Source organism: Phacochoerus africanus, chromosome 8 (genome assembly GCF_016906955.1).
Source record: "Phacochoerus africanus isolate WHEZ1 chromosome 8, ROS_Pafr_v1, whole genome shotgun sequence".
Taxonomy (NCBI): Eukaryota; Metazoa; Chordata; class Mammalia; order Artiodactyla; family Suidae; genus Phacochoerus; species Phacochoerus africanus.
Genome location: NC_062551.1, coordinates 141657235 through 141681266, shown reverse-complemented (window position 1 = coordinate 141681266; position 24032 = coordinate 141657235). Strand labels below are relative to the sequence as shown.

The following is a 24032-nucleotide window of genomic DNA, read 5'->3' as shown; positions in this document are numbered from 1 at the left end:
TTTGTGAAGTGAGACACATAAAACACTTGGAGATTTTTTTTTTAAAGTAAGTTCTGTTACTGAGAAGCTATTTGGGGATCATGACTTAAATCTGTGGTTGAAGTAGTTTTCTGATACTCCATCCCAGTGTTGGATAGACCTGTCTCCCAAGTCATCAGCAAGGGTGGGCACTAAGGGTCCCCCCAGGAGAGTACCCTCACCATTTGGTGGAGAGCAAATCAGATATTATTTGTTCATTCTGTAAATGTGAATGGTATACTTGCTTATTATTTGCTAGGCAATGCAGATATGATAGTGAATAATTCTAGTGTTCATGCTAGTGAACTGAAGAGAACGGATGATTTCAATATAGCATAATGGTGAGCTTCAGGCCACTAAAGAAGACAGGGGAGGAACCCAAAGCCTGGACTTAGAAGGCTTCAGGAATGATTCCCATGAAATATCCAAGATGAGACTTGAAGGAGGAGTAAGAGTTCTCCAGTAAAAAGGAGAGTGTTTCAGACAAAAAAATGGAGCATTTGAGTAATAAAGAATATATATATATTTTTGATGATTGGAGAGTAAAATATGAAGGAAAGAAGAGAGTGAAATGAGGCAGGAAAGTTTTGCAGAGGACAGATCAGGAAGGGCTTTGCAAGCAGTTGTAGGTACTTTTTATCAGACTCTCTTAAAAGGAATAGCAGTTAACTGAATGAATGGGATCCAGCTGGAGAATGATACACGATAGATTGGCCACTTTATGAAATGCCCTAAGAAAGATGGGAGGAGGACCATTTGGGAGGTTTGAACAGCAGCAGAGGCAGGGAGATTGGAGAGTAGTAGACAGGTTTAAGAAGCATATGGGGTATAACATCAAGAAGCATTAGTGGCAGGTTAGTTGGAAAAAGAGGAGTCAAGTCTGATGCTGCTGTTCTCTGGTTTAAATGGAGAGATGGTGTGGCCATAAGAGATATACACAAATGAAACACAGGAATAAAGACTTGTGGAACATTAACAAGATGATGAGTTGATCTAGGTGTTGACATTGCAAAATCTAAAATGGAAGAAATAGGAGTTCTTACTCTGGTACCGTGGGTTAAGGATCTGGTGCTGTCTCTATGGCAGCATGGATTTGATCCCTGACCTGACACAGTGAGTTAAAAGGATCTGGTGTTGCTGCAGCTGCGGTGTAGGTTACTGCTAGGATTCAGTCCCTCACCCAGGGAATTTCCACATGCTGTGAGTGCAGCCAATAAATAAATAAATAAAACAAAGCAAAATAAAATAAAGTGGAAGAATACTAAAATACTGAGGTGTTCCACTGAAAGTTAACCCGAGATGTAAAATATTTTGAAAAACAGACCCTTTGGGGAGTGGTTATTGCAAAGATTTAAGTATTCCCCTTGGGCAATTATGAAACACATCTATCTGTAAAAGTACACTTATTACCTAATATGAGCTACAGTTGCATCTGATTGCTATGGATTTATTTGCTAGTGGAGGGTTTTTTTGTTTTTTTTTTTTATAGCTGGAACAAGTATTTTCCCACATTCATCTTTGCCCAGTATGTGACCTGGAACAACTCAGTACAATTAACAGCTTCAGAACATCGCCAGCATTGAGGCAACAAAGTGTGACATCTACAAATTAAGACGCACTGCCAACTTTCCTTGGGATGATGTGCCTCTGTATGTTTAGCTCTCCACTATTCATGCAGAATTTTACCACCCTGTCTTCAGATGATATAGATGCTCAATAATCAAGATGTTACTGAGTTAGAGGATTCTACTGCTTGAAGAAAACTTAGAAGCACCTAAGACGAGTCGTATATCTTGAAAAAAAATCTTAAAATTTATTTGGGTCATCGTTTTCAATTGTGGGTCAAGATCCATTAGTGGGTTGTGAAATCACGTTGGTGGATTACAGCTTGTTTGTTTTACAGACTGAAATAGAATCAAATAAAGTAGAAGAGACTAGAGTAGAAAATATCAAAGCACCTTACACATAGGACAAGTAAATACTGTTTTGCAGAGGTGCAAGCATGGACAAGAATAGAGAAGAAAGGCATTTTGGTTATAACAACAACAACAACCTGAGTAAATATGGAAAAGTAAGAGGAAATAAGGAATATGTGGGGAGTATCAAATAGTTCACGATGGTTATTGTTGAATATAGATGCAGATTATTTGTGGGAGATAGAACTAGACCATTATTGGAGCCTGTATTGCACTGGGTCATGGAAAATAACTAAGAAATTAATATGTCATTCAGTAAGCAGTAGAAAACTGTGGAAGTCTTCTGAACAGGAAATTAACATGATAGAAAGTTTAACTCTAGACTTATACGGAGGGTCATTCTGTAAAGAGATTGGGTAGCATTTGTAGCATGAACTCAGGCACAGAGAAGTCAAAATCTGCATGTGCCAGATTTCTTCTTGCCTCTGGGCTTTGCACATGCTCTTCCCTCTCCCTGGATGTCTACCACCTTATGCTTAGTCTTTCATATATCAGTGAAATTTCTTCTTTAAGGGAAATTTCCTGACCTTTAAGACTAAATTAAATTCATCTGATTGTGTATATCACATTATGATCAGATAACTGATGTGCTATTATGTAGTGTCTGTGTCATCTGCTAGAAGGCAGAGTCCATGGTGGAGGGAATTTGTCTTATACAAAGCAGTATTCTCAGTAATTATGCTTGCCTAGAACCCTGTTGATTATTAATAACTCTGTGTTGAATAAATGGAGTAGTGACAGTTACTACAAAAAGAAAAGTAAGTGCAGGGGCACTGGAAAGGAAAACCCAGCCAGACCCAGGCGTTTACTAGACACGGGAGAAGGAAAAAGGAAGAAGCTAAAGATTGCCGTTCTTCCTTTCAACAAACTTTCCATATACTTTCTGTGTCAGGCACTGTGTTGGACCCTGGGAAAATGGAGATGAATTAGACATAATTTCCTAACATCAAGGTGCTCATAGTTAAAAATCGAAGCAAATTTTTGTAGAACATTGTTCAAAGTGCTTGATATACATTAATCTGATAACAACTTCATAAGGTGTATACTATCATCACCCCCAATTTACAGATGAGGCAACTAAGATGAAGGGAGATAAATTACTTGCCCAAATTCACTCTGATAAGTGGCAAAGCTAGGATTTGATTCCATTTTCTTAATTACTCTGCTTTGCTGCTGCTCCAGCCTGGAGCAAGGGACACAGACTGATAAGCAAATCATCACACAATGATATAGTAATAGATATACATACATGGTTCGGAAGTAGCCCAGAGAAGAAATTGGTTATCTATTGGAAAGGGAGAATCATGGAAGACTCACTGGGGGAAGTGATGTGGAACTGAGTTTTGAGGGATAAATTGAAATTTTCCATGTGGAAAGAGTGCTGGGGAGAAGATTCTAGGTGATAGCATTTTTAAGACAGGGAAGTATTAAACAGTGTGATGTCTAGAGGGAATCAACGTCAGTTTGGAATTTGTGGAGAATTCCTTGAAATAGAAGCCAACAAATGTGGCTAGAAGAGCTACCAGGGGAAGTTTGTCCAACCACCCGGATTTGCTGAGACCTGATTCTGAAGGTTGTAGGAAACATGGAAGCCTTGCAAGAAGGAGGGGTGGAATGGCATAGCATGCAAGATCAGACTTGCTTGTTAGAAATACCACCTTAGGAGTTCCTGTCGTGGCTCAGCAGAAATTAATCTGACTAGCATCCATGAGGATGCAGATTCGATCCCTGGCCTTGCTCAGTGGGTTAAGGATCCGGTGTTGCTATGGCTGTGGTGTAGGCCAGCAGTTACAGCTCTGATTTGATCCCCTGCCTGGGAACTTCCATATGCTGTGGGTCCGGCCCTAAAAAGCAAAAAAAAAAAAAAAAAAGAGAGAGAGATCATGGGCTCTGTTTGGAGCGTATTTCATTAGGGACAGTCTGACTTTCTGGGGGAAAAGTGATGTACTGGTTTATATGGTGTCTCCACTAAGTAAAATGTTTGGAGCTTGCAAGTAGAGGCCATGGATGTGAATAAAATCCCTGAGAGGAACAAAGCAAAGCTCCGAGGGCTGAGCTAGAACCTTGGGGAATGATCACAGCAGGAGTGGGAAGAGGAAGAGAAGCCTGAGGAGGAAAGTAAAATGTTACCAAAGAGGCAGCAAGGCACTCAGCCAGCGCCCATCACACTTCACAGAAACGATGGAAACACACCCTCCCCTGACTGCCTACTGACAAATTCCTACTCATTTGTTCTTCAAAGTTCAAGTCAAGGGTTTCCTACTTTGGAAAGGCTTCCTTGACTGCCCCTTTCAGTGTAAATGCTCCTTTTCCTTTGCTGCTCACTGGTGCTTGGGCATAACTTGAATTTTATACAAAGTATTCCTTCACATCTTGGTCTGAATGTGTCTTAACACTGAAACCTCTTGAGGGTGAGAACATTATTTATTCCATGTCACATTGCCTGGAGAAGATGCTCAGTAATTGTTTGCTGAATGGAACACTTTGGGAAACACTTGGTACCACTGAGACTGCCTCAGACAGGGTCACTACAAAATCTACCTAATTCTGTTCCCATTTACTGCTCCTAGACTTGGGAGTTACTTGCTATTCTCCAAAATAACCCATATTGATCCCTGTTCCCAGAAAGCTCCTATTAATTGCCTTGAGAAGTCCTAATCTCTTAGAGCCCAGGCACATTTTCCAGAAGGCCCTTTTCGCTGCCAGTCCAGACGTCAAACTACCATCAACATCCCCACACCCAAAAGTTAATTATCCCTCTTCTGTACAAACTGTCTTATGCAGGTTTCTGATTGTACATTATTTTCCGTTGATCACATGCTATTATTAGAATGTGTTCATCTCTGTGTCTCACCTACTAAACTGTGAGCCTGAGTAAAAAAAAAAAAATCAATGTCTTAAAAGATCTGTGGCACCAGCAGCTATCACAAAAGTCAGCACAGGGCAGGTACTTGGGAAATCCACGTGGAATTGGATGGTTTGTACCATCTAGCCATCAAGTGGGCCACCGCTAGAGGGCACTGACAGCTCAATCAGACTGGAAGTACTTGAGGTGTTCCCATAGCCCACACACAAGGTCAGGGCTGTTTGCCAAAGCACCAGAACTCAAACCTGGATTTCTGTGCTTCACCCAGACAGGAGGACAGAAGGTCAATGCTCTTATTAGCCCTTATTTCTGGGTCAATTTCTTTGCTCTGAATGCCTCACTTGGTTTCTAACTACTTTCTTTGCTTCCATGCTCTCTAATGTATGAGGCATTCTCCTTCCTTCATCAAGGGTGTCTAAAAAACAGCTCTATTCAAGTCACCTCTTCTCAGCACGTTATACAAGGCCCTGCACAACTGCCCAACCTGCCCTTGTTAGGTATGTCTTCCATCAGCCCTGGTCCTCCACCACCCTGGCAGTGCCAAGCTGGTGTGCTGTTCACTGAAGAGACGTTGACTCTCACGCATGGTGTGCTATTAGCTCAGGCTGTTTCTTCATCTGTGAACACCCTTCTCCGCCCCTCAGACTCCCACTTGACATGCAAGGATCTTTGATTATCTACTCAATGATGTGTTTTCCAACCATCAGGAAGATTTTGCTGTTCTTTCTTCCCTAGATGTTAAAAATGTACCTTTAGGACATTTATTACACTATTCATTTTTCTTTGTCTGCTTATTCCTCTCCTCCAGTTGCTATTTCCTTCTCAAGGGCAGTTATCACAATTCAGAACCTATGAGCTGTTTACTTTGAATGAAAAATAGCTGGAAAGATAGAGGATCTTTCATGATCCCTAGACAAGCCCATGAGATCTAGCTCCATCCTGAAAAAGCTTTCCCAATTGGGGTGGCAAGAAAGAAACGTCCAGACACATTATTCTCCAAATTTAACAAAACTCTTCAGGGAGTTGAGATTGTCTGTGCTTAGATTGCAAACTGGCAGCGTTGTTTTAGTCTTCTCTTCCTTGTCTGTAACTGACTTTATTGAGTACGGTGACAGGCAAGAACCAATAAGCCCTCAAGATTAATTTCATTTGCTATTTTGGGCCTATAAGATAAAGGTTAAACTCCAAAGCAAAACATATAAGGTTCTTATATCATGGATATACCATGCTGTTCTTTATCCCAGGCCTTTGCATGGCTGTTTCCCCTGCCTGGAATCTATGTACCTCCACTCGGTACACTTCACCTATTGGCAATTTTCCATACAGGATCCCCCTATCTCATTTTGACAACTCCCTCCAACCCACCTCTGCTATGACACCACCCTATCTTTCACAACCAAATTTGGCTCTCCTTTTCCACGTTCCCATTGTGTTTTTGAATATTTCTTGTTTATCCCTTATAATTGTTTGCTTCCTCTTTGTTTTCCCTTTGAGACTATGTACTCCTTGATAAATAGGTTTAATTCTTCCCATCTCTAAAGCTCCAGCATTTGACATAGTGTCTGACATAAGCGTGCACTTATTCAATACTCAATGAATGACTGAATGTTTTATTCCCTTATTCAATGAATACTAGCTGCCAAATATCTGTCCTTGGGATTTGGGTGGTTTAACCTTTTGCAGCTCAGTTCCCTACATGTGGACACAAAGTTAAGGGCGAGTGGATTTTGGAAATCCCAGAGAGTGTCAATAGGGAAGTCTGTCTGCAGGTGACAGAGTCATAGACACCAAAGTTATGCTCTGGATAATAACTTCCATCCACAGGGAGGCAGGACTGATCAAATTAAGGCACATGCCACCTGAGCAGGGTCTAGAGAAACATAGACTTCTAGAACAAGAACTGCAATAGGAGCCAAAGTGAAAGCCTTATTCTACAAAATAGAAGCATTGGAGGAAATTCATGCTTGAGTTTCTCTCTTTTTCAGCAGAAAGGCTCACCCTCAGGAGTTCAGAATCTTGAGTCATAGCTGCCCTGTAATCACACAGGAAGGCAAAAATGCTAAGCCATACTTGGGGGTCGCTGGAGCCACAGGAAGTGGTTCAGGTGGTGGGCAGAACTAAGTGGACCTGTTAGAAGCTGGGGAGCCTGTGCTGGGGTTTTGAGATGGGGCAGACAGCAGGAACCATGTCCATCTCTGTGTCCTCGCTACTGGGTTTAGCACAAAGCCTCAAAAAATATTTGTGGAATTGTTAAATCATGATTCTTTCTATCGTAGGCCACTGGGGAACAGATCAGAGACTAGTGATTAATTTCAAATGATTTGGGCGGGATAGAGGAAGGCAAGAATAAGGAGCCCCTAAGGTCATGCTAAGCCTTCTAATGTGAAATCTAATATGAATGCAAACCTGATTACCTAATAGCTAGAGGCTTATCTGACTTGAAATTGACTCTACTGTTAAATCCTTGTGCGGGGTCATTCCATTTTTAAGGTGCTATTTTAGCTTATCAAAAATTAAAGTATGTTCTCCCCTCCCACATTCCATTTGAGAAGTATATCCGTCATATTAAGATACTTTTTATCAGGTTTACCAGCCTGCTTGTCAAAAGTTTATTACAGTTAGTCTCCAGAGAATTATAAATATCTTTATCCTCAGATGTGGTTATGTTGGAGGAAGGGTGGGGGAAAAGGAGGATAAGGGTGGCAGTTGATCTTTTAAAAGCCATTGCCCTATTAGGTACTTTGAATTGCTTCTCTATTGTTCTTTTCCATGAGTTTGAGCTCTAATAAACTTGTTGATCTGAGGGACCTGGTCCCATGTTGGTAAGGTTGTGGGAGATGGTTCGTGTTTTTCCTTGGCCATATTCTCATATTCTTCCTGTGAGGGATAGTGGTATTTCTCTTGAAGAACTATTAATAATTTATTTTTATCTTGTAAACAGCATGCATAACTGATGGTGTTTTGCTCTTTGCAACTCGTATTTGTGCAATGGCTGAATGTTTTGTGTCCCACTTTTCGTCGATTCATTTTAAAAACAGAGTCAAAATAACAACCATTATTGACCACTCACTGTGTTCCATGCACTGAACCTTACATTCTCTTAATCCTCACTACCTGCAGTCCTTTATGAATTAAGTTCTACTTTTATCTCCTTTTTGCACATGGAGAGAATGGAGACTCAGAGAAATTAAACAGGGTACCTAAGGGTTATTCAGCCCTCATTCTATGCGATGTCAAAGTCTGTGTGGCAGGTGTGACATTCAGACCGCAAACACAGGTACACGTGAAATATCTCATTTATCTATTTTTATGAAATCAACTGAAATTGTTCTCTAAGCCTATTCGGCCAGGGTGGCAGGAAATTCAGTCGAAGTCACTGTTGGGACTCCTGGCACCATGGAGTTGCACTGAGGTCCTAGAGTTAGTGGCAGGTAGCCCCACATCATGGGACAGGCAGTCACTGGCTGTGGATCCACTGAGTACCACTGAGATTCCCACTGCTCCAGACGCATCTGGTCCTTCCCACCAGGCCACTCTCCTGCTCCATCTCGCACTTGAGGCACAGGATCTCTGGGAAAGCTTGGAGCTCTGGTGCCTAGGGTATCACTCTTCTGGCACATCAAGGGAACTTTCCCGCTGTCATGTGTCACCTCTCTAGAGTGCTGTTTTTGCTACTGGAGCAATGATGGATCCTGACTGTGACCTTTTTTTATTTTTGGTCTGGGAGACATAGCTCTTTCTTCTTGAATTCCTCAAAGGTACTCTCTTCTGCCCTCATCCCCTGGATAGAAGTAGTAGAGTTTCTTCAACAAGTTCTCACTTTTACACAACACAAAAAAAACCCTTTACATTCAGTATCTTGTGTTTTCCACTTTGCAAAAATCCCAGAGGCCAGCAAATACTAAAGATCTGGCTGCATGGTAGAAAAATATAGGAAGAATAAACGTACGCTAGTATTCCCATAAATGATTCTGCTGTGTATATTCTCTTTGTTTTGTTTTGTTTTATCAGATGAGTTGGTTTGAATGGGGGTGGGTTCCCTGGTGAGATGTAATGAGTTTTAATGTTTGTGTCTTTCCCTCGTGAGTCTATTTTATAGAACCTACTGCCAGGAATAGTTGTATTTCTTCTAAACCTCTGGTTTATTTTTGTTCTATGGACACCATGAGTCATATAACAAACCACATTTCCCTTTTTGCAGGTCTTTCAAAGATATTTTGATCAGATACGTGTCTGTGTACCCTGACATTACTAAGAAATATTTCTTGGCTGAATTTTTTGAAATAAAAAGAGAGATTTGTTTTAAAAATATTGCACCTAATCATCTGTTAGAACATTTTGATGTGTGTGAGCACCTAATGACAGCTGTCTCTGAATCAGTCTTTTAAAAAACATTTAACATTTTTTATTTTTAAATATCTAGTTTTCAATTTTTTTATGTTTCTTCAAGAAATATGGTGTCACTACTAAGTAACACTTGTTTTAGACCTGATGTTCAAGTACAAAAAGAAGTATTTAATGCCTTCATCTTTGTCCCTCTTTAGATATTTGTATTTTTCTCTATGGAGTTGGGGGAAGCCAAGGTCGCAGGTCAGCCTTGGAGGCAGAGAGTATCGGGCCAACCAGCTGGACTAGAGCATAGTATGCATCTGCACGTACTCACTCCTCAGCCCTAGGCAGCTCCACAGACTTGAACTTGCCCACCCTTCCAAACAGGAGAGAATTAAATTTATTTCCACTCTAGTTCCAGGAGGTTGCCACGTTCCCAGTGGGCACACAATAAATATTGGCTAAATTGAATGTTGCCCTGTGTTATCTTTCTTTCTCTCTCTCACTCTTTTTTTTTCTCCCTTGTTCCTCTGGCTGCTTCCTTGGATGCTTAAAAATTTGTATGCTAAGTCCAGTCAAGGAAAATTTGGACCTGACATTTTTCTCTGCCCTTTGGCCTCCTCTCACTCCTCTACTGTGCATTGTATCTGCATTAGGCATCAACAAAACCTCCCCATCGGCAGAAATACCTGCTCAACGGTAAAGAGCAAAATTCTCCCAGCATCTCAAGATAACTCCTTAGGAGATAACCTTCCTGCTTCACCTTGGAAGGGACCGCAGTGATCCCATGACCCACTACTCACTCTGTGCATGTATCCCTGGAGTGTATAAACTGTCAGTCATGTGTCATTTAACATACAGCCCTCTGTCCAAAACACTGTATGACTCTCCTTTGACAGCTATTAGGCAGAAAGGTTCTTGGAGCTTGCTGAGAGGCTCTTCCCGGGTTATAATCCTCAATTTGGCTCAAATACAAATTCTCCATTTTTTCTTAGATTGACTGATTAATTTTTTCGGTGATAAAAGACATGTTCTTCAGAGTCTTCCCTTACTTTTTGTCTCGTCCGTTTTCAGTGTTAGGCCTCTCTGTGTTTCAGTATCCCCTCTTTCTGTTTGTTTTCTCTGTGTCTGAGTCTTATCTCGCAGCTTCTCTGGGCATCTCTCCCTCCATTCTCTTTCTTTGAGACTCTCTCTTCCTCCCTTCCTCCTTTCCATCACGGTCTCCGTCTCCCTCTATCTCTCACACACACCTTTATTTATGTGTGTTCCCCTCCAAAGTTATCATAAAAAAATCGTTGCAGTTTTTCGAGAAGTTGGATGCATTTAAAGATTTTTGTAAGGATAATTCATCTTACACTTGTTTTCTTTGAAACACATTTTCATTTCCCAAATATGAAAAATCCACTGGGGAAAAGTGGATTGGTCTGTGTTAACCACAGTACACTTTAAGTCATGAAAAGTGATTGGGTCTGCTCTCCTCTGGGTTTTCTGTGTGTACTCTGCCCAGACAGGATTGCATTCCTCTGCTCCTTCTGACACAAATACAGTGACATTTCACCAGGCGGCTATTAGCCTAGAGGGAATACTTTCTCCCTTCCCCTAGTGTTTTAAATCCCATTCCAGTAATTGGGCCCTGGATATTGGCACAGAAATGCTAGTTGCATAAAGTCCTCAGAGCCTGATGCTTCTTTGGTGTCCTCTGTGCCTTAAGTTTTAGGGACTTCAATGGGACAGAGCTTTGCTACTGCTTCCCTAATAGCCGCTTTCTTTAAGCATTGTTGCCTAAAAGCATTTGTGGAGGATCGAACTTTACAGTGTCCCTGGCATGGATGGACTATAAGCAAAACCTCCACTTTTACGCTTAGGAAAAGAATCAGATTTTTTTTCTATAAGCTCTCACTATTGAGATTCAAATGTGCCAAGAACTTTATGCAAAATATTTCATTTACTCCTTAGGACTACCCTGTAAGTTAATATGATGATTCTATTTTGCCAATAAGAAACCAAAGCGAAGAGAAGTGACCTGACCAAGGTCATGACAAAATAGCAGAGTTAAAACTTGTTACAAATGAGTATTTTTATGTTCCTCAGGGCAATTTTTATGCCTAGAAAAGAACTATTCCAGGTTATTTTAGTGCAAAATTAGTATTCGATTCACTTGAAACCCTTGTTTTTCTTAAGCTTGTTTGTCAGTTTATAAATTTCATTAATGTATTCATAAATCTAGCAAACTTTATAATTAGTTTAAAGGAAGTTTAACAACCTAATTAAATTCCTTGAATATTAAGCCACATTTACCAATGTAATATGTTTTTATTTCCTTTTTTAAGTACGCTAATCACGTGACTTAACAAGCTTCTCAGGTACTTAAGTAATTATTTAATCTAATAAACCTAATCTTATAAATTAAATTTATAAATACAGTGAACCTTAAGCTCTCTTAAATGTTCCAAGTAAGGTTTCAATCTGAAATTACAAGTCTAAAGCAATGACTCAATTACTCATTTTAACTTGAAATTACAAGGTGGACTTGTTATTCTAATAGGCCTAATTTTTGTAAATAGTACACATAGTTAAAATTTAAAATTCAAAACAAGCACAAATTCCTAAATACAAATATTTTAGCCTATATTTTGACTTTTTAATACAAAAAAATGAATTATGCCATTATTAAAGGATAAGGTCACAAATATGTCATCCACAATAGTTGTTTTATCTCTCTCTCTTTCTTTCTTTTCTTTTCTTTTTTTTTTTTTTTTTTGGTCTTTTTAGGGCTGCAATGCAGCATGTTCCCAGGCTAGGGATTGAATTGGAGCTGCTGGCTTACACCACAGCCACGGCAATGTGGGATCCCAAGCTGTTTCTGTGACCTACACCTCAGCTCACAATAATGCTGGGTCATTTCATTAACCCATTGAGCGACGCCAGGGATTGAACCTGTATCCTCATGGATTCTAGTCAGGTTCATTACCACTGAGGTACAATGGGAACTCCTCAACTGCAATAGTTTTGATGTTGCTTTTCTAAGTAATTCTTCGGGTTGCCTTCTCTTTTTCCTGATGTTTCTTAAAAGCCAGACTTACCAACCAGAAGTGACTGGACACTCAGCAATGCCCTTGGGACATGTTGATCCTCATATCCCTCAGTGTTCTCTGTGGTAGGTTCACAGCATTCTGAGATGGTCTCCAAGATTTCTGCCCCTCGTGTACATAGTCTATATCACCATCTCCTCTCGAGTATGGATAGAACTTATGTGGTGGGTTATCACATCTGTGATATGTTTGTTATGTGGCAAAAGGGATTTCACAAATGTAATGAATTCCAGATGTGAGTTAATCAAATGGGAAAAATGTCCTGGGTGGGCCTGACCTAAGCAGGTGAGCCTTCAAAGAGACAGGCAGTGGTGACAGCACCCTCCTGCTGGCCTTAGAAGAGGCCAAGCCTCAGTACTGCTCAAGCCTCAAGTGAGACCACAGGCTTGGACAACACCTTGACTTCGGTCTGGTGAGACCCTGAGCAGAGGATCCAGCTTACCCACACTCAGATTCCCCCATAGGAACAGTGAGGTAATAAATTTGGGATGTTTTAAGTTGCTAAACTTGTAGGGATTAAAAAACTAATACACTATTCTACTGGGATGGTCTCACCACCTGAGTCCTTCGAATTCAATTTATAGATACCTAATCCTCTGTCCACTCAGAGTTCTGACACACTCAGAGCTTAAGCTGCTACATCCCTTGATAGAATTTTATATAAAAAATTTGCTGGCTGATATTTATGTCTTCCTATCTGTGGAAATTCCATCAGGTTTCTAATTCCTGTAGACAGGAACTTGAGGGGGAACCTCTCTATTTGTTATATTGTTACTCTATTTGGACCACAACTCTTCTAGTTATTACAGTGACATCCTATTGAATTCTGTATATCTTTCACCATTTTGTCTAAAACATTTTAACCTCATTTTCCCGAGGTCAGAGCCGACATCTGTCTGATTTTGGAGTCGAACTCTTGTTTTTGTTTTGTTTGTTTGTTTGTTTGTTTTGCTTTTTAGGGCCGCACCCATGGCATATGGAGATTCCCAGGGTAGCGGTCAAATCCCAGAGCCACAGCAACGCAGGATCCAACCTACACCACAGCTCATGGTAACGCCGGATCCTTAACCCACTGAGCGAGGCCAGGGATCGAACCCGCAACCTCATGGTTTCTAATCTGATTCGTTAACCGCTGGGCCATGACAGGAACTCCCGAGTCAAGCTGCTTCTAACAATCAGGAAAAATCTAAGATTTTATGAAGTCTTGAGTGCTTAAATGTCCCCCTATTGTCCCTTGTCACTCTGAAAACATTTTAAAATTTCTCTGGTCTGTGCTTCTGTGGTTCCCTTTGGTTTCTCTGAAGCAATAATAATTATATTCTAACATCATCACTCACTCTTAACATCAGAAATATGTTGGAGTTTCTGTTGTGGCTCAGTGGTTAATGAACCCAACTAATACCCATGAGGATGCAGTTTTGATCCCTGGCCTTGCTCAGTGGGTTAAGTAAGGATCCGTTGTTGCTCTGAGCTGTGGTATAGGTCGTACATGTGGCTTGGATCCCACATTGCTGTGGCTGCCATATAGGCTGGCAGCTGCAGCTGCAGCTCCAATTCAACCCCTAGCCTGGGAACCTCCATATACCATAAAAAGACAAAAGACAAAAAAAAAATGTAATATGCTACCTATCAAATCATTCTTAAGTCCATCTGTGCGTTTGTTTACTAAGCTGTTCTTTTTTTAAGTTTTTTTTCCCCTTTTTACAGCCACACCTTCAACATATGGAAGTTCCAGGGCTAGGGGTCAAATCAGAGGTGTAGCTGCAGGCCTACTCCACAGCCACAGCAACACCAGATCCGAGCCGCATCTGTGACCTACACTACAGCTTGTGGCAATGCCAGATCCTTAATCCACTGAGCGAGGCCAGAGATCGAACCCATATCCTCACAGAGACAACAGTGGGTCCTTAACCCACTGTGCCAAAACAGGAATTCCTAAACTCTTCTTTTAACATTGCCGTAGTAATTGACCCATGCATATACATAGTACTCTGAGACATACAAAGAATACAGTATACAATTCCTGTTGGATAAAACTTTATGATCCAGTTGGAAACAATATATAAATGCAAAAAATTACATTTTTTTTTATACAAAACAATGTTAAGTGGTACATGTTAAGTGATGTGACTGGTCTAAATAATACGTGCAGGTATAGGTGAGGGTAAATGAAAAAACTTCTCGGAGCAGGTAGGATTTCAGCTCATTCATTCATTCATTCAACAATCATGTATTTAGAAACTGTAATGTGCCAGGCACTGTGTTAGGTTCTGAGGGCCCAAGAGGGTAAATGGTCACCCTCTTCATGAAGCTCACATTCTAGCTGAGACAGCAAAAGCGTAAATATGAGGGCACACACTGAGATAAGCACTCTGGCAACGGTGGATGTGCAAAAATACAGTTCAAACCGAGTGAGAGAGGGATTGTGCTGGTGATGAGGATGGATGGAAGCAGGTGGTGAAGGAGCCTTCAAAGAGGTGACATTTCTGCTGAGCCTGAGAGTAAAAATGATGTCTTTTTGTAACCATTTCCTCCATGCCAAGAACTGCCGTAAGCATTTTACACTAATGAACCTCGCAGAATCCTCACAGCAACTTCATTTGATCAGGGAATTTGGCAGCAGGGAGTAATCCCCCACAGGACACTGGGTTCATCCCACCACAGGCATCCTCTCCACCACTATTCCGATCAAAGCCCTTCTCATCTTTCTTTTAAATTTCTTAAAAAAGAAGCCTTTTTTACCTGCACTCTCTGCTTTTGCCATAATTTTATACCCAGTCTTTTTGTGATCTTTTAAAGACACAAGTCACATAATGCCTGTGCTCAACAAATGTTCTGACAGCTTCCCATCCCACTTACACTAAACCCAAGGTTCCTAGCACAGCTTTCAAGATCCTGCATTCTTTTGCCCTCACTCTTTTTTTTTGTCTTTGCCTTTTCTAGGGCCGCTCCTGCGGCAGATGGAGGTTCCCAGGCTAGGGGTTTAATTGGAGCTGTGGCCACTGGCCTACGCCAGAGCCACAGCAGTGAGGGATTCGAGCCACGTCTGTGACCTACACCACAGCTCAAGGCAAGGCCGGATCCTTAACTCACTGAGCAAGGCCAGGGATCGAACCCAGAACCTCATGGTTCCTAGTCCGATTCGTTAACCCCTGTGCCACAATGGGAACTCCTGCCCTCACTCTTCCGTAACACTGTTTCCTGCCACTCTCTCCTGGATCCACCAGCCTACAGCCATTTTCCCCCTCTTTGCTGCTCCTCAAATATATTATAAATGCTCCTTGCTCATCCCCTGCCTGCATGGAACACTGTCTCCCAAATATCAGCAAGCCTTACTCCTGCTCACTCAAGCCTTTGTTCAAATGTCATCAGAAGAGTCCTCTCTCTTCTCGATGCCCACATAACTCTCTGCATCCTACCCAGCTTTATTTTTCATCATGACACGCATCCAACATTTTCTGTCTCCCCCAGCTCCAATAAACACTTTGTGAGAACAGGAAATTTGCACTGCATTTCACTCTCTCCTCAGTGCACAGCATGAAGTCTGGTACACACTGGAGATTCAATAAACATTGCAGAATTTATGAATTCATAAATGAATGAAATGACTTGCCATGGTCACACTCCGGATGTATGGCAGAGCTGGCCTTCGGATCCTGGTTTATCTCACCCCGGAATCTAAGATCTTAAATACATTTTGCTACTGAGGAGGCAGAGGAAGAATAAATTAACAGAGAGGAAAGCTGGAGCATAGGGGTGTGAGAATGAGAGTCCTGAAGAGGGAAGTAGGGCGATAGTTTGGGACAGATAACGAACAATCTGAAAGTCTTGGAAAAGTAGCTTACAATTTCCCCTGTGGGCATGAAAAGAAGACTTGCAGCAGTGGTGCTGAGAACCCCTCTAAATGCTAATGGTGAAAGCTTGAGACCCTCTGAAAAGGGAAAAGGGCATTCACATAAGCGCTAATCACGCTTCAGATATTTCTTCAATTCCATTAGAAATCTACAGAGCCCTGCAATCTAAAAAGACTCAGTGGAGAAGTTAGAAAATATGTTCCTTCCCGGTTTTTCACACATGGCTTGGTATAGATGCTGAATTGCTAAAGCTTCTGGGGAAACGGTGGGCTTTGATCTCCAAGCCCTTTTGCTGATTATTCTGCATGTAGTGGATCATAATTATTATAATTTTAACCCAAATGTACATTTTGTCCCTGTTGAGCAGCATTTGTTGTGGTAGTGGTGGTGGTGGCTAGGCCAGAGGGGAGGTGAGTCTCACGTTTCTAAATCCACACACACTTCCTGCTATTTCTTATCCTGGGGAAGTAACTGAACTTGGCTTCCTTTCAGTTCAGTTCTAGCTTCACTATATGAAATTTTGTTTACTGCTGTTTTAAAATTTTTTTTTACAGCATAATCAACCCTGGGGTTGAATAGGAGCTGAAGCTGTTGGCCTGCACCACAGCCACAACCTGAGGTCAAGCCACATTTATGACCTACATCACAGCTCACAGCAACGCCAGATCCTTAAGCCACTGAGTGAGGCCAGAGTTCAAACCCACGTCCTCATAGACACTGTGTCAGGTTCTTAACCTGCTGAGCCACCATGGGAACTCCTTGTTTACTGCTCTTGATATTTATTTTCCAATGAAGTCCCTAAGTAATTTCTATTTTCAAATGTCCAAATCCTTGATATCTTCTCTATAGTGTATTAGAGAATATAAAGCAGATTTTTAAAATATGCCTGATTTACATGAGCTATCATTGTCTAGCTGGGTGGTTATGCTAGGTTTTATGAAATGTCAAAACCGTATTCAAACACAAACTATAGATGAGTATATAAACAACGGAAGAGAAATATTTTCTTTCTTCCATTATGTTTGGATATAAGATTCCATTTAGAACTCTCTGAGGAACTCACAATAAGAGTGGGAAAAGACAGTTTCATGTGGGTTTAATCCTGTTGGAAAGCGATGAAGCAGCAGCCTGTCTCCATTTCTCTTTCGTTTTGGTGGTAATCAAAGCATGCAAAGCTGTGGGTGTTGACGCTTTGAAAATCAGCAGAACTGTACCATGGACACTGGCCTTTTTCCAAGCCGAGTTTCTGGGAGATAGCGAACAGTGCCAACAACGGAGCAGAAAAAGCAGCAGGCCTGGTTATACTGCAGGGGACATCGAACAGGCATGAAGGACACCAAGGAGAGAGCCTTTATTGTCTCAGGCAGAGCCAAAGCCTATTTTGTTGTTTTTGTTGTTTTGTTTTGCTTTGGCCGCACCCAAGACATGGAGAGGTTCCTTGGCCAGGGATCGAACCTGAGCCATGGCAGTGGCCCTAGCTACAACAGTGACCATAGCCAGATCCTTAACCTACTGAGCCACCAGAGAACTCCCTGCAAATCCATTGTATAAATGATAAATAATATATGCTAAAAAGAACCTCAGAGAGGAGTAGTTCTCCGAAACGCCAAACGAACCTGCGTTGATCCTCACTTTCCAAGCATCCCCCCAAGCTTTTAGATTCATCTGAGATGCTGGCAAAGAGACACATGTTATTTTATGGTAGAACATTAGGCCTTGATTTGTGCATTTGGGGATTTTTTTTTTTTTTTAATGGAAAGACAACGTAGAGCATAAGCTAGAGCAGGGCAGTCATTTACCCTTGCATTTGTGCAAAGGAGACCTTCTTCCCCAGGGACCCCTTCCCTCTGCTCTGCCTTGTGCTATGAACTGTGTGCATACAGTTTGCAGCTGCTTCGGGATAGGGTGGTTCATGGTGCATTGCAAGTGTTTGGGAGGTTTGTTAGAAGATAAAGTGCTTGAGGGCTGCTGACTTCATCTGTGCTAAAGAAGTTTTCCCCCTTTCTCATGCCACCTTGGCTTACTTAGATAGATTTACATGCTGCTGACCTACTATGGCTAGATTTATGCTAAATAGCGCCTTGGTAACATGCAACTTAACCCCCCCAAATCTAAATCCAGTGCCCCAAGAGAATTTCCACTCAATGTTGTGCTCTATCTTGTTGGTTTATACTTTATTTATGCTCTGTTAATAATAAACATAATTAGTTTATTTCTCTGCTGGACAAGTTTAGTTTGAAGATGCAAACGTAATTATTTTAATTTTTATTTATATATAAAGATTAACATGGCTCACATTCAGAAAATATTAGCTTACTAAAAGAAAAATAAAACAAGAATAATGATGCCAACTGAACAATATATCAATGTTCAGAATAGGTTTCTATTCTAGGCTAGTATATAATTCTTTCTATAAGGTTTATGCCTTATGGTTTTCTTGAAGTTTATATGTTAGATGATTTCTGATGTGGTATCTTGGTAGAACCTTGAGCTAAGAAGGAGAAATATCAGATCCTTAACTCCTCTTGAAAGCACTGTGTGTCTGTGAGGACTCCTTCTGAGGCCCCTTTCTCTTGGGTAAGTTTGCTTTCTTTCTTTCTTTTTTTTTTTTTTTTTTTTTGACTTTTCTAGGGCTGCACCCGTGGCATATGGAGGTTCCCAGGCTAGGGGTCTAATTGGAGCTATAGCTGCCAGCCTACACCACAGCCACAGCAACACGGGATCCGAGCCGCATCTGCAGCGTACACCACAGCTCACGGCAACACCAGATCCGTAACCCACTGAGCAAGGCCAGGGATTGAACCTGCAACCTCATGGTTCCTAGTCGGATTTGTTATCCACTGAGCCATGACGGGAACTCCCATAAGTTTGCTTTCTTTGCTGGTAGGAGCCACCTTTCATTTTACTTCATTGCTACCACTGCTCTTTTCCTGTCCTTTATCCTCAAATATCACTCTTGACCTGTGCTGTGGGACTTACTTACCTCAAGTTGTTATACATTAGACATACATGATTCGTCGTCCATCTCTTTCAGAACCTTCATTTGGGGCCTCTATATGCTGCCATTTTAATTCAGCTCAATTCAACAATTATTTCCTGATGGAAAATTATATACAGACTACCACGGAAGGCCCTCAGGGGCACCAAGTTGAAGGTAATATAGACCCTGCATTCAGTGAACATTGAATAGGCAATAGCAAGACTAATGATAATAACTGGCATTATTACTCTTCAACACTCATTTGATATCAAGCACCGTACATGCATTGTCTCTTTTAACCCTGACCCATGACAACCTTGTGACATAGTATTTGTATCATCATTTTACCAATTGGAACAGTGGGGCTTATAGAGGGTAAACAGTCTTCTTAAGACCAGATAGCCAGTAAGTGGTAGATTTGAGATTTGAAATGATCCCCCAATCAGGCTTCTAACCTCTACAAAATAGCTGAGGATAAAAGAACTGTGGAGAGAAAAAAACAAAACACCATAACACAAAATATTGGTCCCTTAATTCACACTATAATCCACCTTGAGTGCCATCCCTTTCAAATTCCTTTGTGTATTTTGTCTTGGTAAATGCTAATATCATCTACTAAGCTGCCGGGGGTCCATCTAATCTTTTCCCAGACATTTATGCCATTTTCCCAATTTTATCACTTAAATGTCCATCCTCTCAGACAAGTATTTTTTCTTACTCTAACAAGCTACTCTCCTTTCACACATACCTTCCCTGACCTAATCTCCATGCTGCTACAAGAGAACATGGCTTTATTATGTTCCTGCTAATAATCTTTTAATCACTCTTTAAGACAAAGTTCAAACTTAAGCCTTCATACTTTCTTCAAACACATTTGCATGCTATTCTCTCTGGAGTCTTCTTTGCCACAGTAACTTCCACTCATCTTGCAACACTCACCTTTCCCTTCTCCAGGTGGGGGCACCCCTGATACACTTCTTACCAGGTTGGATCAGGTGAGCGTCTGCAATTCATATACAACTGACAATGCCACACTCACCACACTCTTTGTCTATTTCTTTGTTTTTTTATTCTTTTTAGGACATATGGCATAAAGAAGTTCCCAAGCCAGAGGTCAAATCAGAGGTCAGCCTACACCACAGCCACAGCAACGCTGGATCTGAGCCACATCTGTGAACTACTCTGCAGCTTGTGGCAGTGCTGGGTCTTAACCCACTGAGCAAGGCCAGAGATCAAACCCCCATCCTCACAGAGACTGCATAGGGTTTTTAACCCACTGAGCCACAATGGGAACATCCATCTTTTTCTATTTCTGACCCTAGACCATGAGTTTCTAGCAGGCAAGGCTTATCATTCATCACACAGGCACTCAATTCATGATTGTTAAATGAAAGAATGAAAAAACAGTAATCCAAAAATTATTGCTATTTGATTCTGGTATGCATTTCCTGTATTCCCACTTGACGTGAACCCACTTACCAATGATTGAGATGTCAACCTCAGACTGACCATTGCATGTTGATAAAGCAGCCAGAAACATATCAATGTTAAATCCAACACTTCTAGCCCTGCTCCCTTCCTCCCCACTGCCCTTGGTAGAGGTTCTCTCTCATTTTAACTGATAAAATTGAATCCTGAGGCGGGGGAGGGGGGGAGCCAAATCTCCTCCAGTTTTAAAATATGGTGGCATTGAATGATGTCTGCGACTGCTCAAGGGTATGGAAAGCAAGTCAGTGCCATATTACATCCATTTGTGCTTTTAGATAAGATGCCCCCAGGGCCACAACCATGTTCCTGCCCATTTTGCTTGTTTTAGAGCTTGCAGACTTGCATAACATTCTTTCTCTCTAACAACAACAGTCATAAAAATAGCATGGTCTTTCTTGCAACCTTACTCATAGCCTAAGGAAGGAAAGATTGCAAAATCATACCAATGTAAGATCATCAAGAGAGATCCCCAAAAGTCTTAACAATGCTTAGCCAATGCTTTAATAATACAGAGAACCTGGTAAAAGAGACCTGTGCTATTAGGCTTCAACAAAGACATGTGAATTGCATTTAAAAGTGGGAACGCAGCAAATCAACACAATCTTTGCCATGAAATCTCACTTTACTGAGAAAAGCTGATCCCAAAGAGGCCAAGGTCAATTTTGAAAGGGCTTCCTCTAGTCAGCAATATATATTTTTTTATAATCAATCTATACAATTTGCAATCAATAAGTATTTTGGAGCATTAATGTGAAAGTCACAGAGGTGAAAAAGTAAAACATGGGAGTGTTAGGGTTAAAAAACTGGAGGCTGGAGTTCCTGTTGTAGCTCAGTTGTTAACGAATCCGACTAGGAACCATGAGGTTGCAGGTTTGATCCCTGGCCTTGCACAGTGGGTTAAGGATCCGGCGTTGCCCTGAGCTGTGGTGTAGGTTGCAGACGCAGCTCGGATCCTGAGTTGCTGTGGCTGTGGTGTAGGACAGCGGCTACAGCTCTGATTAGACCCCTAGTCTGGGAACCTCCATATGCTGTGGGTGCGGCCCTAAAAAGGAAAAAAAAAAAAAAAAAAGACTGGGGGCAGACAGACCTGCATCTCAATCCCAATTCGTCACTTATTAGCTCTAGCATTGAGGCATATCAGTGAGTTGGTCCAAGTCTGTGTTTCCTCATCTGTGAAATGCTGATAATAACCCCACCTCACGGGTGTGTTCTGAGGTTTAAACGAGATAGTGTATTCACAGCACTCAGCACAGTGCCTGGCACAGAGTAGGGCTTAGTAAGTGGTGGCTTTTACCTCCTGACATCTATTTAATGAGGCTGGCACTGAGTACCATTCATCTCAAATGAGAAGTACACAGAGAAAAACAGTTACCAGACAAAGTACATCTATAATGTTTGTGTTCTCATCTAAATTACACCAGGCCCTCTCTCCAAGGATAAACAAAACCCTGCCCTCTGTTTTCCTTCTCCACTAATTACAGCCTCCACTGAAGCAAGAACATGACTTAGTTTACCTTTGCATCTTTCTAACATATAATACCATACCCACAGCAGATCATAAAATATATATTAAAGAATATTTCATCTATGTGTTTTCTGTGGTTAGGTGACTGGCTCTTGGAAAGCAGAAACAAGGTCCACTGTTTCCTTATGCAAGATGACTGCTGAATATGGCCTGGACTTAAGCAAGGCACAAACAAAACAGCTCGCACTGGATCTAGTTTATTAGCTCCAAATCTACAGCTTCCCAGATCATCTCCTTCATGTATTTTGAGGGTACGCACACTTTACCAAGCTTAATTTTAGAATAATCCCCATGAGGTAAATACTGGTTTCCCCCAGAGTACAGAGGAGGCTGGGGCTCAGGGCAGTGAAGACCTTTCTAAAGTCATGCAACTGAGGAAGTGGCAGCCCTGTGATTTAAATTTAGTATAGGCTGATGCCTTCTCCCGCAGTGCACTGCCTCGTGTTTCAGCGGGGGGCCAGTGGCATGGAGTAAGATATCAGGACAGGAATATCTGGGAATTATAGCATAGGGTGTTGGTTGTTCTTTCAAGCACACATCTTTCCTCGTGATACTGTAATTTTCTGATGAGGCTGCCTCACCAGCACTTTCCCCAACATCTGGCTTATCCAGGGAAGTGACAAGATCATAGAAAGAAACCATTATTTTAACTGGAATCCAGCTCCTTCGGTTCATATGTCAACGTTCATGAAGGGATGCAAAATGCCTTTCATATGACTATGACCTCTTCCTTGAAGAGTCAGGACTTTTCCGTGAATGGGATAGGATTTTATTATACAGGGTATTTCAATAAATTAGGAAAAATTCTTTTGAAATCTGCTGCCAAGGTGAACTTCTCCAAATGTTCCAGTCAAAAGTGCATTTGCTGCTAGGAAGAACAAGCCACAGAGAAAGTTCATTTTTTGGTAGCTTCCCTGATATTTTAATGATATCGTCTACATTCTCTAAAACCTATTTAACATTTTCTTCAATCCAACAATTTCATTCTTCAAATAAAAAATTTCAATCACTTGTAACAGGAAAACGGAGACACATCTTTGGCCCTATTCTAAAATGAAATTACAAATGCCAAGAAGCACATTTTGCTTCTGTTTAGAATGGAAAGTAACCTTTTGAAGGGCCTGATAAATTTTATTTCTTATGTAGTTATGTGATAATCATCAGTTTAACTCTGTTAAGTAGTAAATGGCATTTTGATCCTCCAAGGCTGCCAGAGAACTACATTCAACTCCCAGTTTCTTATATGACCTTGACTAGCTTGATATGTTACTGTATCCTTTGGTTGTTTGATATAAAGTATATTTGGTTATTTTCTACTCTTGTTGAAGGCAAACTCATTGCGTCCTTCAAAAAATATGTTATATAATTGCTCAACTCATGCAAGAAAATGTGATTTTTTTTTTGTCTTTTTTGTTGTTGTTGTTGTTGTTGTTGCTATTTCTTGGGCCGCTCCCGCGGCATATGGAGGTTCCCAGGCTAGGGGTCTAATTGGAGCTGCAGCCACTGGCCTACGCCAGAGCCACAGCAACTCGGGATCCGAGCCGCGTCTGCGACCTACACCACAGCTCACGGCAACGCCGGATCGTTAACCCACCGAGCAAGGGCAGGGACCAAACCCGCAACCTCATGGTTCCTAGTCGGATTCGTTAACCACTGCGCCACGACGGGAACTCCAAAATGTGATTTTTAAATAATTATTTCCTTATTTGTTTTATTTTTATGGCCCGACTTGCAGCATATGGAAGTTCCTAGGCTAGGGGCCGAATCAGCTACAATTCTTGTGACATTTGGGGGGTGGAGCCTCACCTTTAGGCAAAAGTACATCAAATTTACTCTTTGATTCTCTCTTTTTTTTTTTTTTTTTGTCTTTTCTAGGGCTGCACCCACAGCATATGGGGGTCTAA

The 24032-nt window shown here is 41.3% G+C and overlaps 1 protein-coding gene across 4 annotated transcripts in view; it reads right to left on the bottom strand.

Moving 5' to 3' along the window:
• PTGER3 (prostaglandin E receptor 3) overlaps window positions 1-24032 on the bottom strand; it is a 199276-nt gene that overhangs the window by 15248 nt on the left and 159996 nt on the right. The gene's annotated exons all lie outside the window — the stretch shown is intronic.